The sequence below is a fragment of the Astatotilapia calliptera genome, chromosome 17 (assembly GCF_900246225.1).
Source record: "Astatotilapia calliptera chromosome 17, fAstCal1.2, whole genome shotgun sequence".
NCBI lineage: Eukaryota > Metazoa > Chordata > Actinopteri > Cichliformes > Cichlidae > Astatotilapia > Astatotilapia calliptera.
The window spans coordinates 18,285,637-18,305,241 of record NC_039318.1 but is presented as its reverse complement, the minus strand read 5'-3'; positions in this window follow the sequence as shown (position 1 = coordinate 18,305,241).

The window sequence follows — 19,605 nt, the reverse complement described above, 5'->3', positions numbered from 1 at the left end:
TCTGAATGAATCTTTTTATTTCCGCATGTATCTGCTGTACAAGTCCTGTGTTCTTTGAGGTGGCTTTTCTTTAGAATGTATGTATTTTTTCAGCACACAGTCAAACTGTTTTTAAGCGTAACCAGCGGCTCTACTAAAGAAATCTGGACTGAAAATAATGCACAATTGTAAATAAAGGGAAAAACTGTTTTGAACTTTTTGCTTTGTTTCCTGAGCTGTCAAGCCCATTGCACATGCTCAGTAGTGTCTGCCTTACAGTCCACATACTCAGGTTCTTGCAGAGACAATTTGATGACATCCCAAAGATAAACCTAAATTTGCTGGTAGCTCGGGAGGATTAAGGGTATAAAATCTCAATGGATTAAAAAAAATTGAGGTCTGAGGGGAAAAGGTCTTTATGAATTAATGAAACGATTTTGCTCTTTTGAGCAGATCGCTCCATTTGGTAATATTTGAAAAGTCATAATGGCCCAGTGGCCCGAAGCCTCTAAGATGAGTCTCTCCTAATCTGTGCCAGAAAGGTGTCTCTTCAATTCAGTGTTAAAATTATAGACAGGAATACTGCTTAATTGCTTGTTCTTCCTCCTTAAATTAGACTAAAGATGAATGAGCTGTGTTAGCTTTGCCCAGATGAATGAGAAGATAAAATGCAGAAGTGCAGAATGAGCATAAGATGTCCTGCTAGGAATACGTTTCTGAACAGGTGGCAGCACATCTTATTAATAAGTGCGGCCATCTTTATTCACCTACTTGCTGAGCTTCCTGCAATAAATGTGGCATCCAAGTCCTCCAGATGTCTTTCTGCATGAGTAAAACTGGTCTCACAAGAGCATCGCAACAGGCTGCAGGGGATTTTTTTCTTTGCGATAGCAGAAATGACCACAGAACAAACTAACTGGTGTCACCCCATTCTGCTGTCTCAACACATACCTATATAACACCAACATAGCAACAAAAACATTGTTACACCTTAGTAGAATTTTGTAGAAACAAAAACAAAATTAAATGGACTGCCAACCTCTGTTTTGTCAGCAAAGCGACCTGTTTCAAAGCTTGGGAACCTGTGTTATTTAAAATGGATGGTTTAAAATAGAGAGAAAAAGATGAAGATAATACGAAGTCAGCTTTTTTTGTTTGGTAACTTGTTATTTGTTGCATTAAAATCTGTGCCGTCTCGCTGTTCGTTGGCTCACAGACATATGGATGGATGGAAAAGCCCCAATAGAACCAATCAGCTGATTAATGAGTAAGGTCACCTGGCTTGGAATGGGTGACAGCCAGCCAACCAGTCAACCTCGGTGCTGTCCAGCGCTCCTATCAGAACCACTTATAAGCTGACTGATCATTTGCCACTAGGGAAAAACTATTCCTCCTCTAATACTTTATCCTTTTTCATTCCTCTATTTGTTTTTCTATTCTATTGTTCTGTTGTTTTTAGTTACTCTTTTTTCTTTTATCTGCCTTTTATAGTTCATCCTTTTTCCACTGTGTCTAATACTTTCTTTATCTCATTCTCCATGTTTTCTCCTTCCCACTCCTCGTTTCATCTCTTATTCTCAGTGTTGTTGTCCTGTCTTCACTTTTAGTCCACCGCATCTTTTCTTCTCTTTCTTTTATCACTTCTTCAGCTGCTTCTCTTCCCCTTCTCTCATTTTCTTTCCTCTAACCTCTCCTCAATGTGATAAAAACCTGTTTTTCTCCACCATCAACTCCATCTCCTCCTTGTCTCCTAATCCTCCCTCAGCAGTAATAAAACTTGTCCATCTCCTCTACTTTACGCTCTAATAAAACCTCCTCTCTTTAATCCCTTCTCCTCGAATTCTGGTTCACTTTCTTTTTAAAACAAACTTTTCTGTCTCACTTTCTGAACCCTTTCTTCTTCTCCTCTCCCAGCAGTGATAAAGCTAATATTACTCCTCTGTCTCCTCCTGCTCTCCTGACAGTGATGAAGAGTGTTTTTCTTCCTCGGACAGACATTTATCTCAGACAGTCAGCTCATTTTAATTACTTTTTCACGGCTTTTTGTCGTTGGGGGGGGGGAATAAAACACATGCAGCAATATTATGGACTCACACAGAGATAGGACCCAAATTTATTCACAGGTGGTCCATCAAACTGAGAAAACCAAAGCCATCTGTGCTCAAGGCTTATCAATAACCTTTGTTTTTAAACATTTTAATAACTGTCCTGGATTTCTAGTACACTTTCTTTTAGTGTTACTCATGCCTTTCTCTGAACAGTGGCTGCTACAATGGTTACACATGCAGAAATCTCCCCTTTAAGTATGTTTTGGGGTGTGGTATGACACTAGCTATGGGTTTTATCCACACACTGCAATCAACATTTTTGAGACATAAAACACAGAGTATACCCTCTCTCACCCTCTCTCTGACTTTCGAGATGAATATTATTACTTATGAAATCAGACAAGTGAGTTGTGCTTCTGAGGTAGAAATTTTTAAGTTGTTGCATGCAGACAAGGACTTCTCAGATTAGCTTTTAGAAACCCAACGATTCCTAGTTTTCACATAAAGACTCAGCACTGAATGAAGGCATGTGGTGGTGTTGGCAAGATGGGCCCAAGTAAGTTTTTTGAATTCATTACCTAAGCTGTACAAGTAAATAAATTCACTCTAGAACTGAACTGTGGTGACTGAACTGAGACCAGCATGATGGGGAAAAAAGATCTAAAACTGGCCAGAAACACAAGGCTGTCCTGAGAAAACAGGACATCTGGTTTTCATGTGGCTGAGGTCAAACTGAGCCGCCAGGAAATAAATGGATGTCAGTGCAGTGTCCTCACAAGCATGATGAACTGACTTGTGTGTGTGTGTGTGTGTGTGTGTGTTCGCGCATGCTGCAGGGTGTTGTGCCGAATTAAACGGGGAGGCTCTGTAGCGTAAATGAAGCAGCCCCCGGCTGCTCCGGGCTCAGATGGTGTGTTGGCTTCGTCCTTCTGCTGCCGCCTTCAGGGCACCTGGAGCTGGGTAGAGTTTTGCAGAGAGAAAGGCGAGGAAGAGGGAGAGAGAGAGCACTCAGCATCTGGGGCTCAGTTCGTTCTTTCTTCTTTCGATTTGTCTCAGTTGCTGATCTTTTTGTTTTTTTAAATTGTTTCTCTTCCATTTGTTTTTCATTCAAATGCAAAATATTAAAAAACGATTTTGAACTGTAACTTTACACTGGGACTTACACACTCGGGCAAAATGTTTCCAAACCGCCCATCATATCTTAAACATGAACCCATTCAGTGAACAGGTAGAACAGGTGTAGCATCTGTATAGTCTGTTCGGGAGGAAAGCAGATTAGATGAGGTCTTTTAGATATTTGGAAGATCATTTTAGTTGATTCTAGTATCAGTCCGATACTGATGTAAATTACTGGATCGGATATCGGAGAGAAATAAAAAATGTAATCCGATCCATTAAATATAACTTGCGACACGGCGTAACTCGGCTCGTTGGAGCAGTGTGCTCACGTGATAGAGCGGCTGTGTGTATTTGTAGCCTCGCTACCAAACTGGCATTTCATCTCGGAGGAACTTTTCCCAGAGAGAATTAAAGCAAGTGTGTAAGTTCATCTCTGAATGTTTGTAAAGCATTCCCACGTTAAGCTTAACAACCGATATATGGAGCGAGTGCCTCTTCTTGCTGCTACTTCAATCGTGAAACTGCTTAATGATCAGCTGATCGGCTTTTCTGTCGCGAGTCCGTCTCTCTTGTTTGTTTATCGCCCACCTCCAGAAAGAGGAAACCAGCGGCTGAACAACAGCTGCACGTTTAAGCTTGATAAGCTGTTGTTAGAATTTATTTAATATTACTTTCTACACCAGGATCTTTTTCTATGTAGCTGACTGCTGGTAACTGTGCAGGGGCGGATCTAGCAAAGTTTAGCCAGGGGGGCGACAGGGCATTAACAGGGAAAAGGGGGCACAAAAACATACTTTTCTTTCTTATTCTCATTTAAAATGTCTAGCTTTTAATAAATAATTATCTGAATCTTACACCCAAAGTTTTAATCTTATGTAAAATATATAGAAGTCCATTATGGGAGACCGGGCTCAGGGGGTTGGGAAGCGTATCTGTAACCGGAAGGTCGCCGGTTCGATCCCCGGGCTCTCTGTCCTGGTCGTTGTGTCCTTGGGCAAGACACTTTACCCTACCGCCTACTGGTGTTGGCCAGAGGGGCCGATGGTGCGATATGGCAGCCTCGCTTCTGTCAGTCTGCCCCAGGGCAGCTGTGGCTACAACTGTAGCTGCCTCCACCAGTGTGTGAATGCGAGAGTGAATGAATAGTGGCATTGAAAAGCGCTATATAAATCCAATCCATTATTATTATTATTACTGTATGTGGTAACTGTTAAGTCTAATATACCCTAGTAAGCTATAGTACTTTTTCCTTTGGCAAGGTACCATCTGTGCAGTCTGCAATTCTGTTGAAGAAAGATGTTGAATCTATTTAATTATTCTTGAAAAATAATTTATTTCAGTGCATTTTTTTTCCACACTGCATCAAATTAAAGTTGATTATGTCGATTAAGCATCATGAGGTGGAGGGTGGGGGTGGTTCCCTGTCATGGTCCTGGGTCGAGCGACCCAGTGTTTGAGTTTATGTATCTTTTGTATTTATTTGTGCCTTAGCTTAGTTCATCTAGTTAATTTCTAGATTACTGTGTAGTCCTGTTTCTTAGGAGTTTATGTCATCTCCCCCTGTACTAAGTCTCCCTGGTTCATGCGTCATGTCTGTGTGGTTATGTTTGGTTCATGTCTAGTCTCCATGTTTCCTGTTTTACTTTGAAAGTCTGTATTCAATGTCAGTATATGTAGTTTCACTCTCCCTGTCCTGTCATTAGGTTCATGTGTATCAGCTGTTTCCCCTCATGTGTCTCCACTTCCCCTGATCACCTCATGTGTGTATTTAGTCCTCAGTCTTGCTGTGTTCAGTGTCGCGTCGTCTGTGTTATCTCCCCTACCCCTTGTCATAGTATCCCAGCCATAGTTTGTATTTTGCAGTCTAAATCTCATTAGAGTCATAGTTTCCCAGTCTATGTTCAGGTTTTCCCTCAGTTACTTTGTTGTTCTTTTCCATGAGTTTTCGGCCATAAATAAAGGTTCGCCTTTTGTTAAGTCCAGTTTTGTGTCCTCACCTCTGTTTGCTCTTGGGTCCTCTACTCACTCCACACGGTCTGCCCTGGCAGTCCGTGACAGTTCCTTATTTGTTTTTGCTGGGAGTTTGCAACCCTATTAGTTAGGTTGCTTAATATTTCTGCCAAGTACTCTTTAAAATACCAGAATAGGAAGGATTCAGTAGGTTTAAGTTTATTAGATTGATCAGTATTGCTATGAAATATTTTGGGTGCAGTGTATTTTTTACATACAGGTATAACAGAATAGCTTTAGTGTTGTTGTTTATTTAAACTTGAGTATGAACTTATACAAAATGCAGCAAAATATAAAAAAAAAAACAGTTTTATTGATTAAGACACACTATATCGGATTCATATCGTTATCGGCAGATATCCAAATTTATGATATCGGTATCAGTATCGGACATAAAAAAGTGGTATCGTGCCATCTCTAGTTGATTCGCACTTTGAATCTGTACAGCCGAAGAGAAGACGTCTTGATTATTTTCTGAGGGGGGCTTTCAATGCCAGCAGTGATGAGAGATTCTGCAATCCTTCCTTGAACAGGTAAAATAGGTGTTTCAGACCCCAGGTGGACACATGAGTCACAGAGCACCTGGTGCATAACAAAGGAAAGCAGAGAGCAGGGGTCCGTTCTTCGTACCTCGCTAAGTAAGTTAGCTGGATTTGATTGTTGACGATTTCGCGTGATCCTGGATCGTTCGGTTCCCCGAAGCTCATCCGGGACTTGCTGTCATAGCAACAGAGCCGTAAGCGTAAACCTGCTCCCGAGCAGGTTTACTTTATGTAAACAGGATTAGATCGCGGCCACGCAGGTATGTCCGCTTCATTTATACGAAAGCAACAGCGATATTCCACCACTGTTTCACCATAAATAAATAACATCAATGTAACTGAAGATAATGCAGCACTTGATCCTGCAGCACTTGATCCATTTATTGATTTCACACAGATACACACAGGTCATTTCCTAAAAAAGGGAAATGTACTATTAACATTCTATTACATGTATGTGATTATTACAGATGTAATTCATATTTCAGAGTAGTAATTGTAAATTACTTCGTGTAATCAAGATGAGAGACCACGGCTATAAAAGCGAAGGTGGATTTGGGAAGCCTGTCGCAGCCATGTCCTGTCCGTTTACGCGAGCAACCCATTGCGGAAGGTGCAAGATTGATAAGGAGAGTCCTCAGAATCCAGCGTATATTGTGGGATAGACAGGATCCTTTAGCTCAGCGCGACAGTGTGCTCATAGAGAGATATCGATTTTCCCGTGAGGGTATTATTTACTTAACCAACTTGTTGACGAGGGGGTGCAGGACCACCACCTGTCTTTTTTTGCTCTGCCCTTTTCCTGGTTGCTGTTATGAACAAACAAACAGATTATTTCAGGGTCTCTTTCCAAGAGACTAAAAGCAATATAAGTGATAAATATTACCATTCTGTAGAATATTCTTATATTTCACTTTTACTTGTTCCCATGTTCTAGTGGGTCCTGTTGTGGCTCTAATGTGAAAGGGGATATAATATAACATATTATAATATTGGATAATATAGTGTAATATAATAAATCTACCCTACCGCCTACTGGTGTTGGCCAGAGGGGCCGATGGCGCGATATGGCAGCCTGGCTTCTGTCAGTCTGCCCCAGGGCAGCTGTGGCTACAACCGTAGCTGCCTCCACCAGTGTGTGAATGTGAGAGTGACTGAATAGTGGCATTGTCATGCGCTTTGGGTGCCTTGAAAAGCGCTATATAAATCCACTCCCTTATTATTATTATTATTATTAAATTACTTACGAGTTTAATTTGTCAGCAACTTTCTGCCAGCCCTCTCTCCTTGCTTTTGCAGCCTTTGCAGTGTTCCCTTGCGTTCTGATTAAACTATGAAACTCAAGAGTTCTTGCTCTGCTGCCGAAAAATACCGAGCGCGCTCCTTCGACATTTTCGCCGACCAATCAGAGGGTTGCCGATCAATGTTTCTACTATCGATGCGTAGCCCCTTTTACGACACCCAGTGATCTCACATTACTTCATCCAGCTGTACTAATCGTCAACAGCAGGTGTGTTCGGAGAACCGGATTAGCGAGCTCACGGTTAGCGCGATGATTTGGTCTTGGATGTGTCATTTGATCTTGGATGTAGTAAGCGACGTACGAAGAACGGGCCCCAGCTCATTGTTGTGTTGTTAGACAGTGGAGAGCTCTGGCACAGAGAAAAGGACAGCGAGAATTCCACAATAAAAACAAATACAGACAACTAACACAATTTCTCCCATTTTTATTGCCGTTTCTCTTTCTGATCCACTGCTTTCTTTTTTGTTTGTTTGTTTGTTTTTATGGTGTCATTTAATTACTTTCTTTCCATCTCTCCTGATGACAGGCTGAGGTTGCAGTTTGCAGCTTTGTGTGGAAATGAGAATTCATCCTGTTAATGTGACACATTTAAACATACATCTTACAGGCCTGAGCAAATGTAAAGCAACAGCTGCGATTGATGTTTCATCGATGACGGTGACAGATTTATCACCAGAAGATGATAAAACGTGTGAATCATCGTAGGATTACTTTAATTATACCCCTTAGTGTATATGTGTGCTCAGTGTCTATTGATTGTGTGTTTGGAGTGGTTGAAAAGCTGTCAGACCTTTATGCTGTCCTTAACACTTAGTTAACACTTAGTTACAAATGAATTGAGGTTTCCCAGATCAGTCCTGATTTACTTTTAGCAGAACTGTTTCAGGTGTGGGCAGGACCTAATCCTGACGAAGGCTTTATGTTTTTATGATACTACAAATGAATCCTGTTGAGATGCAATGACTTAAATCCTGTTAACCTCCGTAAAGACTAATTGCCTTAAACAACCATTAGGTTTTACATTTTCACCACTTTAAGACAATTAACCTTCATCGATTACTTAGACTTTAAGTCCGTTGAACCTTGGAGGAAGAGTTTTATAATCTTCACCGCATCGCTTAGGATGTCTGTTTCTATATTTAAATTCCTCTCCCTGTTTGTTCAAGGAAATATGAACTTCAATATTGTATGATGAAGAGAAATGTAAATGATTTCATCACTATTAATATAACTATTTAATATTTATTAATATAATAAAGAGAAAGACACAAATTTGAAGTTTTCTCTCTGAGACTATAAAGTCATGAACCCTGGATTTTTAGTCAAGGGACCATAGTGCTTCACTTCTCAAGGTTAAGTGGAAAGATATTTACGTATTTGAAGTTTGAGGATCAGTAATTCAAAGGAAACATTAGGTCACCAATAACACCTCGTTCCAGTCATTACCTTCCAAAGTCAGGACACAGTGGCAGCTGTCTCAGTGTTTCTTTTCGCTAACACCATTTCCTACTCCCTCCTGGGGAAATCTGAGGCCTTCCCAGGCCAGATGAGGTATATATTTCTATAGCTATAGCATACCAGTACCAGACTGTAGCTCCTTTGGCCATCAGAGCTGAGTTAAGTCTTGGTGGCACAGATTTAAAAAGGTGTTGATCTACATCATAGCATCCCACAGTTGCTGCAGTTTGGTCAGCATCCATGATGACATCCCAAAGTCCACAGTCCACTCCAAAGTCACCTGATCTCAGTCCAGTACAGCACCTACTGGACTGAGTTTGCGTGACTCTGTTCAAGCAGCCAGAGATGATTTGAGCTTTGTGACAAGGTGCACTATTTTGATGGAAACACAGACCAACTGTACTGTAGTGTAGTCATAGAGGAGTGAACACATTTCGCAACAATTCTGTTATGTCTTAATAATGCTCAGTTGTAGTAAGGGGCCAAAAGTGCCAAGAATATATCCCCCATATTACACCACCAGTAGTCTAAACTGTTGATCCAAGACAGGATAGCTCCATGCTTTCATATTATTTTCATATTTCATATTAATTCTGACTCTACCATGCAAATATCTCTGCAGAAATCGAGATTCATCAGACCAGACAATGTTTTTCCCATCTTCTATTGTCCAGTTTTGGTGAGCCTGGGTGAACTGCCATCTAAGAACAGGAAACAGCAAACTGTTCAGGTTTTTTTTTTTTTTTTTTTTTTTACATCACATGGATGGCCGGCAATGCACTTTCATGGAAAGGCTACTCCCTGATGGCTATGTTCTCTTTCAGCACAACAATGCACCCTGCCACAAAGCAAAAATGGTTCAGGAATGGTTTGAGGAGAACAACAACGACTTTGAGGTGTTGACTTGACCTCCAAATTTCTCAGCTCTGAATGTAATCCAGCATCTGTGGGATGTGTAGTCCGTGTAATTCATTTATTTCAGCAAAGTAACTGTATTTTGAATACCACTCTGGGGCTGTCCACTCTGTCTCCTGAGTCACATTTGCTTTGTTGGGTTTGTTGAAAATTTAAAAAAAGCCTCCATACAATTCTGCGGTTCTCAAAACGGATGCCCTCCTAACCCCAGATCATGCCCATGAATATCCTAAACACGATCAGGAATAAGGGATAGCCTGGCAGAATCCAGATGCAGATATAAAGATGGGTGCATGAGTGTCTGGATTTTTATTTAGTCATGTTTTAAGATGTCTGTGTGCATGACTGACATTTAAAGGAAGGTGAGATTTGATAACTTAAATTCAAAAGACATCAGTGTGAGGTGTGGTGCTTGGAATCCTTAAGTGTACCGAAGAAGAAGAAGAAGGGAGGCTACATCAATAAAACATTAATCAACCAATTAATTAACAATATTGTCTTTTATTACTTTTTAAATCTGACTTTCAGCTGCCAAAGAAAGAATGCGATCCTTTTGAGTTTAGTCAAGAATGTGGCTAATAGTGCAGATATTTTAGAAATCCAGCTCTTAATTTTTCCAAGGTTGGTTGAGCCGAATTTATTTCCCTGCTGGGACTCTAAACATGGAACTTATAAAAACTGCAGAAAATCTGAGGTATGTTAGCAGTCATGTCACTCTTTATGTAAACCCGCTGCAAGAAGAGTGTCAGTTTCAAGACGCAGCAGAAGAACAAAGAGTTGAGAGGAATTTACCCTCATACAGATGCATTTGTCTGTGTGCTGAGACGAAGTACAATAGAAAGCAGAGCAGAAAAGCATTTCAGCACAGTTGCCCAGTTGCAGCCGAATATGTAAATTCCCAAAAGGTTTCAGATGAAGACAAGCAACCAGCTCCTTACCGACTGTCTTCTGAGTGTTCTCAAGGAGTCCCTTTAACCATGACGTTTCAGACACTTCTGACAACACATGGATGGGGCTCATCAAGCCATTTTTACTCTGCCTGCACCCACTTCAAAGGCACCCACCACCAGAGATGGGCAGTAACGCGTTACTTGTAACGCGTTACTGTAATCCGATTACTTTTGTCAAGTAACGAGTAAAGTAAGGGATTACTATTGCAAAAACAGTAATTAGATTACCGCTACTTTCCCGTAGGAACGCTGCGTTACTAAAACCGTGATTTTTTGCGAGAATGTCTCACGACAGTGACGTAAGCAAGTGCGACGTTGGTGACAGCAGCTGTGTGCAGATCAACAATGGATAATATATCGAGTGCGGAGAGAGTATGAGCGTGCAGCGTTTAAAGCGTGGAAGTACTGACCTTACTTTGAGTTTGACTCCATAAAAAGTGACAAAAACATTAGCGTCCGTTGTGCGTGGGAAAAAACCTTCTTTTTACAGCGAAAAAAACCCCTAAACTTCCAAGCAAGCACCGAGTGCGCAACGAGGTAATGGGAAACTCACAGAGAAAGTCGCGGATTCTTCAACTGACCGCGGCACACCTGCACCAGGGTAAACCTCCGCCTACCGCAGTCCTGCTTTACAGGTGAAAATAGAGCAACAGGACCGCTGAGTCTTTGACTTTATTTATTTTCTGCTGTGTTTTACTTGCATCTATTTGAAAGAGTGAGTGTAAACACAAAAAATATTTTATTTTATGTGCTGGAATGTGTAGAAAATAGGTTTAAATGTTAAACTAATTTATTCAAGTCAGAGAATGTTGCATATAATTACATTTTTGCTTGATGCATAAAGTTAAAAGATTAAAACTGATAAAACAAGTTAAAAAAAAGAGATTTTTCCATTTGATTACATTTTGTATGATGGATTACGCAGAAAAAGTAGAATTGGGCTGAAAGATCTATCGCTTTATCACCTCTTCAGGTTGTAAATCGTGTTTTTAAAAAGTAACTAAGTAACTAAGTAATTAATTACTTTTGAAAATAAGTAATCAGTAAAGTAACGGGATTACTTTTTGGGGGAAGTAATCAGTAATTAGTTACTGATTACTTTTTTCAAGTAACTTGACCAACACTGCCCACCACTGACCAAAGCTGAGCCATAATTCACCTTTAAATTATGGTATTTTCAGGCTTTTACGGAGGAATTCTCCTTGAGAAATATAGACATTAGACCCCTTTACGTGTTTGGTGTAGCCGCTACAAAAAACCCACCTTGGAATTCCTGCCAGGCAGGTTTTTAAATTTATTTTTTAAATCCCACCACCATGTTTATCAGGAAATATGAGCTTTGTAAGGTTTATGTCAAGCTTTTGAACAAAACCAGAGAGTTTGTCTCAAAAATGTACAATTCATGTCGTAAAAATTTACATGACAGCACTATCAGGGACGAGTTTAGAACTTAGGGAAGGAGCCCGTGTCTCAACAGAGCAAAACTGACACCAATCTGTCAGACATCCCACACACGCACACGCACACACACGCACACGCACAATGTAATGAAGATGAAATGAAGACCAGGAGGAGGTGGAGAAGCGGAGGAAGAAAAGAACAGAGAGGGAAGACGAGACAAATGGAGACAGTCTGTCATTCACATCACAAATTATGTGTTTTCAGCCTGTGATTTCACTGCAATACCAGCTCCCTGTTAGTCTCTCCCCTCTTTCTCCCCTTCAGGCTATTCAGTCTCCAGGTTTTCGATCTGTCTTGTTTATCTCATTGTTAACGGCGACAGCCCTACACCCTATCTGTATTCACATTTAAACTCATTCTGTATATCTGTGCGAGTGGAGAGGTGTACGTAAGCCACGGTGACACTTCTCAGATCTAATGAAGTGTCTCACTTCAGATATAAATACTGCTTCAATTTATTAAGAAAGCGTGTGTGCGTCTAGTGTAGTTGTGTGTAAGTTAGTGTGGTGGTTTGTTAAAAAATCCGGATTGTAGATGAACAGCAGGGGTGTCGTCATGTTTTTAAAAGCAGTCGTGCCAAATTTAGATGCAAATCCACCAAGATATGCACATAAATAAGAACATGTTCACTGTGACATGGAAGGTAGTGCCGGAAACTCTCAGTATAACGCTGCAACAAATAAACAGTAGAAGTCAACGGGCACACGGAGAGCTCATGCACTTGTTTTGTTCTTGGAAAACTTGTGTTGCGGTTGAGAGATGCTTTAAAAATGTTCAGGTTTCTTTTTTTGCAAATGCTCCACCCATCCAACAAGTTTCATGAAGTTTGATTTCTCACCTCAGTGGAGTTGTTTTGCGTTATTTTAGGTTTTACTTTTTGTCTTCTGATCGATAAAATTTGATGTCCATAAGACAAACTTAACACCTGCCTGCAGACAACCCAAATGTAAAACTACTGTACAAAACATAATTTGATCATTTGATTTTGTTCTGAGGTCTAATGACTTTGGAGTTTCAACAGAAATCCATATGCGAATTAGCGTCTGTAGGCCTTTGAATCTGTCCAGATTAGGGATGGGTACCGGTGTCCGGTGCCATGATGGCACCGGTTCTGACATAAACGGTAGTAACCAGACCGAAAAGCAGCGCACATTTCGGTGCTTTATTTCGGTGCTTTTTTTTCCTGAGCTGTGATACACTTCTAGCCAATCATTTTACGTTTCCGGGGATAGTAGGCGGGGCCAGGTACGTACGTTCTGTTAGAGCAGAGCTACAGATTAAAAATGCCCAAGGCGAAGCGGTCAAAAGTCTGGCTGTACTTCACAGCAAAATATGCAAACTCAGCAGCCTGCAACAAGTGCTTTAAGCTGATACTGTGATACTGTCAAAGGAGGTAACACCTCAAATCCGATTAAACAGCTGGCGACGCATAGCGTTTTTTTTAAAAGCCCAGAAATGCGCCGTATTTGATAGCTTGCTGCGAGACCTCACACCGTGCACGTCGGGTGGGTTGCCAGTTATCGGACCCGGAGCAACATCCCCCAAAAACCCGAAGAATAGTCCTGGCCCCTAGCCCTGCCAGTGTAGCAGAAATGATGACGGATGATGATGGCAGCAGCAGCCATTCTTCTCTGCATGAGTAGCTTCATGTTGTTCGTGTGTAATTTACGTTGAGTAGGCTAACCACGTTATTACATTAATGCATGTAAGGTGAACTAGCAAACATCATCATAGCTACATGCGGCTGTCCTCTTGTTTGATGGCAGATACTCCCTTCACCCTGGCCAAAAAGGCTAAAATGACCAAAGAAAAAGTGGAAAACAGTTAAACATGAGAGGTTTTTGGAAAAAGTTTGTGTTTTTCCCATTGATTAAGCACTGCTTCCAGCCAAGAGTGATACCATATATGCCACATAGCTGCAGAAAAGGCACACATTGTTATCTTTTTACAAAAAAAACCAGCTGAACATGAGAGGTTTTTGGACAAAGTTTGTGTTCTCCATTCTTTAAGCACCGTTTCGAGCACCGTTTAAGCACCGGCACCGTTTCAAAAGTACCGATTTGGCACCGGTATCGGATAAAACCTAAACGATACCCATCCCTAGTCCAGATATACTGATATAACGTTTGATGGTAAAACAGAATTTAAGGACCAGCTGCACTGAACAAGGTGCATAGCCGATGATGGGTACCTCCTTGCATGTCAAGTGTGGCTGTGTGAGGTGTTTGTTGAGGGCACAGAAAGCAGGAGTAACACAAAGAGAGCGTTTCATGCTGATTGTCCACAACTCAGGAACAAACAGGGAACAGAGCAAAGGTAATCAAAACAGAGCCAGGCTCACACAGTCATGAGAGAGGATGCAGAGAGAGGGAGACAGAGACAATAAAAACAAAAAGAGATAATGAGGAAAGAGGAAACAAGTAGGGAAGACAGCTACAAAAAATAAACAAACGAGACAAGCACTTAACACTTTACACTAGACACAGAGCAACACTTACCAAAATAAATCAGGAAGAGAGATACAGCTGAACAGGAAAATATGAAAAACATGACATAACTAAACAGTGTAAGAAGACCAAAAGATTACCACAAGATGAGACTGAAGGAACAGCTGAAGGAGACTAACAAACCTAAAGTCACCTAACTAAACTATGAGCCAGAGGTAAAACAATAAAGAACCAAAACTCTGCATACTACAGTCAATCAGTCCCTACCCTCACCCTTGGTCACAGCTCTGGGTGGCAACTGATTTGTACTATTTGTACTATTTGTATTTATATGTTCTATTTTTATTGTATATATTAATCGGCATCTGTGGGTGAACAGCAAAGAAAGAATTTTATTGCACAAAGAAATACCGTCAGTATGTTGAGGAACAAAGCACAGCAGTATAGAAATCGATATGAGACACTATAACTCATTATCTCTGTGTTTGTCCTCACTTTACGGTTAAGTTTATAGCCCCAAAATCACTATCTTCAGGTCTTCTTAGGAAAATGTCAGAAAAGTAGACAGCAGAGCAGAGGAGACTTCAGGGTTGGCATCCTCTTGCAGTTGCCAAACGGCTCCCATATCAGCACAGAGCGTTCTTTGTTCCTCAGTCAGATCCGCCTCTCCGTCGTCACCTCGGGTTTAAAAACACAATGACATCTATGTCTGAAATGTTTCACAATGAGACTTCGCACAGAGATGGTTACATCCGTCTTTTATATACAGCATATGGTCTGGATGAACTATGGTCTGTACATATATATATACACATGTCTATTGGGGAAAAAAGAAAAATTCCTCCTACCATTAATAATCATGGATTTGTTTCTGAATAAATTCCTCCAAGAGTTCTTGACACATTGAGAGTGGAAGTTATGAAAGTAATGAAAGAGGCAATGACCCTGTGGCTAAGGTGCAATATGTCGGCAATGCACCTGAAAAAAGTGTTTCTGAAACACTAATGTGGCGACGACAGGCTCTTATTGCTCTTGAAACATGCCGTAATCACATGTAATGTTGATGAATGAGACGAGGAACACTGGAAATCAGGGAACCGAAAAGCCTTGATATGGAGACTCCCCGCTGATCTACAGCAGCGACACTCCAGCAGGAGACGAGAGACATTTACTCTCATTCTTTATCTCACACAAAAAGCACAGTAAAAAAAAAAAAAAAGCTCAAAATAAATAAGGCAGAGCAACAGAACACCAGCAGACAAGCCTGCAACAACAGCAACGAAGAGTCAAAGATAAGACCCTACAACAGCTCACGCTATTAAAAACAAACTCCACGGTTTTCTTTAAATGTCATCTTTTTTTTTTTTTCACAATGTATAGAATTAAAAAAAAAAAGCTTCTTTGTGACTGATTTGCATTGAAGTGGGAAGCTGCAGTTCTGCTCTTTGGAGGTTCTTTTTGTGTCCTGTCTTATATACTCTCAGCAATAACTGAAACATTCCTTTGAACTTGCAGAACGTGCGTTTCTGTAACTGCAAAGACTCTTATAGGAGGGTTTGACGCTCACAGAGGCTGGGAGATTTGAGCTACAGCATGTTGGTGATATTTGTGTTTCACAATGGGTCTGGCAGGGCTAAACATGGCCTTGAAATGCATTTTTAAATAAGAGTAGAGAATACATTAGATTGCAGTGATAGAATATGTCACCTTGTCGTCGAGAAAGGCTCTTTCATGTATCTTATGCTTTTGCTTTTGACTAGTCAGTACTGGAAATAATGAAACCTGACAGGCAATGCTGGGGGACAAGAAAATATTCGGCTTGGTGTTATGCGGATATAAAAACCTTGAGCTGTCACATGCAACACTGACTGACAGACAGACGTACGAATTCTGACAGACGGATCCTTTCATGGATTCAAAGTGTCCATCAGACCGTCTTGTGGCAGAGGGTGATGCAACACACAGAAATACCATCAAACACACACTGAAACACACATTTTCATATGTGTATGAATACAATAAAAGGAGAGAGATTTGAAAACCATTCCCACAGAAATGAACAGAATTACACTAGCTCCAAAAAACAGAGGCTCAGCTGTGTGTTTTAGATGTGGAAAAAAAAAAGAAAAGAGATGGGTAGTCGAAGAAACAGATGAGATTTCTTTTCTCTTTCCACACCATTTTTCCTGTCGCTCCACAGTTTCTGTTGGATGCACTGATGACTGTCATCCAAACAAACACAAAAAGATATGAGTGGTACATATACAACAAATCTGGGTTCCTGTCAAAGCTGAATGGATTACCTCACTCTGGCTGAGGAGCATCTAAACTTTTTGATAACAATTTTGATCCAATAAACAAGATCAGTCAAGATAACCAGATATTAAAAAAGAAAAAGAAAAAAAAATTGCACTTAGCCCTGAGACCCTACCCTCTGCATGCATATATGGAAAACATAAGGTGGAGACAAGACCAATTCATGGTGGTCTAAAGCAGCTTAAAAACCCAGATTCAACAAGAAAAAACTAAACAAACAAGCAAACAAAAAACAACAACTTTCTTTTAGACATGCTGCTGTCATCAATGTCAAAATGAGCATTTTTCTTTAAAATATAACTTTTACATGTTTGGTCACTACTCACAGTTGACGGCCAGGTCTGTCTTCACAACAGACAATCAGATCTGCATTAAAGCACATGCCAGTCTCCACTTTCTGCTCACTTACAAACAACAAACTCTGCTTGAAGCTGCAACTCGTTCCCAAGCTGGAATAGCCATTCCACTAGACTTGATCAGGCTGTAGGTGCTGATACTCATTCCGCCCTCTGCACATTCAGATGCCCCAGTTCAAGATGGAGGACATAGCTCGAAGAAGCCAACAGAACCTCATCATCTGCATAAAGTTGAAACAAGAACCACTAAAGCTTCCATCCTCTGCCCACTGTCTGTGCCTAGAAATCCTGTCTATAAACATCATTAACAAAATCGAGGACAAAGGGCAGCCTGTTGGAGACCTACACTGGGAACCTGCAGAGCAGAGCAGCAAGCTCTGACTAAAAAACTGAAAATAGTTCAAGGTAAACACTTTACACACAGCACACAGTTTGCCTTGTGCTTTGCTTAGGGCATGCTAGCATGTGACAGAAGGAACAAACAGTTGATACCTCTCTGTCTGCCTGTGTTTCAGATGCAAAGCTAACACTGTTTTCTAATAGATTTTCTAGCTAAGCATGGGACAGTCACATCAGCAGGTGGTGTTTTCCTTGCTCCATTTCCAAATGATGATGGAGAAAACTGCATCAGAGACTTTCTCCTTTAGAATGACTAAAATAACATGCATAAGTGTCATCTGTGCATATTTATTTATACCATTTAACAAATATTGAGGAGTGAAACTGTCTTTTCCCAGGAAAGGGAGAGTGACAGTTTTTGAGGAGGCACTCGGGGGCCAGTTATATCAGCAATATCCACCATCACTTTATTACATAGTGTAGTCCATTCTGAACTGTCTTTTCTTAAGCCCTTTTGGATTGAACATCACGACTTCAACATTTTTTCCTAACCTCATGATGTTCTCCGCCAAGGTCGAGGAAAAGTGACTGGGAAAAACAGAGAGGGGGTATTTCTTGTTATTCAGCCAGTAGACAGCCATTGTACATGCTGCATCACTGGGTTATAAAATGAAACTGAGCATCATTATTGTGATTAATTTCACCTTTGCTCTTCTTTCTGTGGGAAGATCAGCAAGAGAGGGCATGCATTACACAGCCTGAGAGGAAGAAGAGGGTTTTCTTTTTCTTCTGCTGCCCTCTGCATACACAATAATAACCGAAGGCCACTCAGATGAGAGTATTCACATTTTTATCCACTCAGTTATTCTCTCCAACTTAAGCAACATTTACAACATAAAAGTAAGATGGTGCAAAAATACACTTTTGAAAAGCGAGTCTCCTCTGCTCGTTGTGGAAATGACGTCCTTGGTATTCATTCATTTATTTATTTATTTATTTTTATCTGTCTGAATGAAAAACCTGTTATTTGTTTCAGGAAAAGAAAATAACTTGAAGTTTGTTTCAGTGTCACTAAGAAGTTTTCAAGACATCTGCTATGCTGATGGGGACAGATTCCTCAGGAACTGCTGGACCCCGTGTGGTGTCCGCTGTAATATATGCAGGTTTCATATTGCCTTTACTCCAGATTTCAGGAAAAGAGGCCTCTCCTAGCAGCATATTGGACACACCGTTGACCCTCTCAGCATGCAGCTGCTGTGTTTCAGTATCTCTGTTGCTAATAATCTCCAGTCTACTGCCCTCTTTGTCCTCATCTCAGCTTTAATAGAGCTTTCATTTGGGCTTGAGAGAATGATTCGATTGTCCGTTTTGTAATTTCCTTTGTTGTGCTGAGCTGAACTTTGTTTAATATCCTTAAATGGCTCGTTGAAGAAAGCAGATTGTCTTGCTGGGGAAGGATCCTTAGCTCAAAAATGATCATTTTGGGTTTAATTTTGTCACGGCTTGTGCAAAAGACTCAGTGGCACAACGTGCTAGAAAAGGTTCACTGATTTTAATGAGCACTTTTAGATTTAATATGAGCATTTACAGTTATTCAGAATACTGATGCAATTATTCAAGCAGTGGGTTTCTGTCTGTGTTTCTTGGCAGGGTTAAATCCAGTTAACATCAGCTGATCTGGCAGGTAAATGTACTTTATTCTCATGGTACTGGTTCAAGTAAGGTTAGTTTTTACAGGGAAGGCTGCAGATGTTTCCTCTGTGGCTTTCAAAGCCACTGATGTGGTAAGAATACACTTGTTTCTCCATAAATTTGACTGCAGGCAGGGGTGGATCTAGAAGGGTGGCATGGGGTGGCAAGTGCCACCCTAAAATGATCCCTTGCCACCCCAAGTGCCACCCCAGTTTTGAATATGACAGTGTTCTTTATTAAAATAAGATAGCATTAACAGTTTGAGCGTAGTTACAGTCAACAGTGAATATAAATGCTAAAACTGAATATATTGGATAGTGTCGTCCCCCCCCCTCCACATCAACAAATGGTTCAGCCCATAGCATGACCGGCTTTTTTCTTTTCTTTTCAGTAGCAAGCCATGCTTATGATTGTGCCAGAGCACATTTTGAACAACACCATGGGAATTTCGGATTTTACACAGGTGGTTGGTTGTTACACTCTGGAAATGGAATGAAGGTGAGTGTTATTAACCCTCTGTGGTCCACGGACATGCTGCACCTCCAAATCACATGACTGATGTAAGCTGACATAGCAACAAGCTGCAGCCACGCTGACTCTCTATTTCAGCCCACATTGAAAGTTCATACTTTAAAGTTTTTAAGTTTTAATTACAGGCCAGTAAATCCAG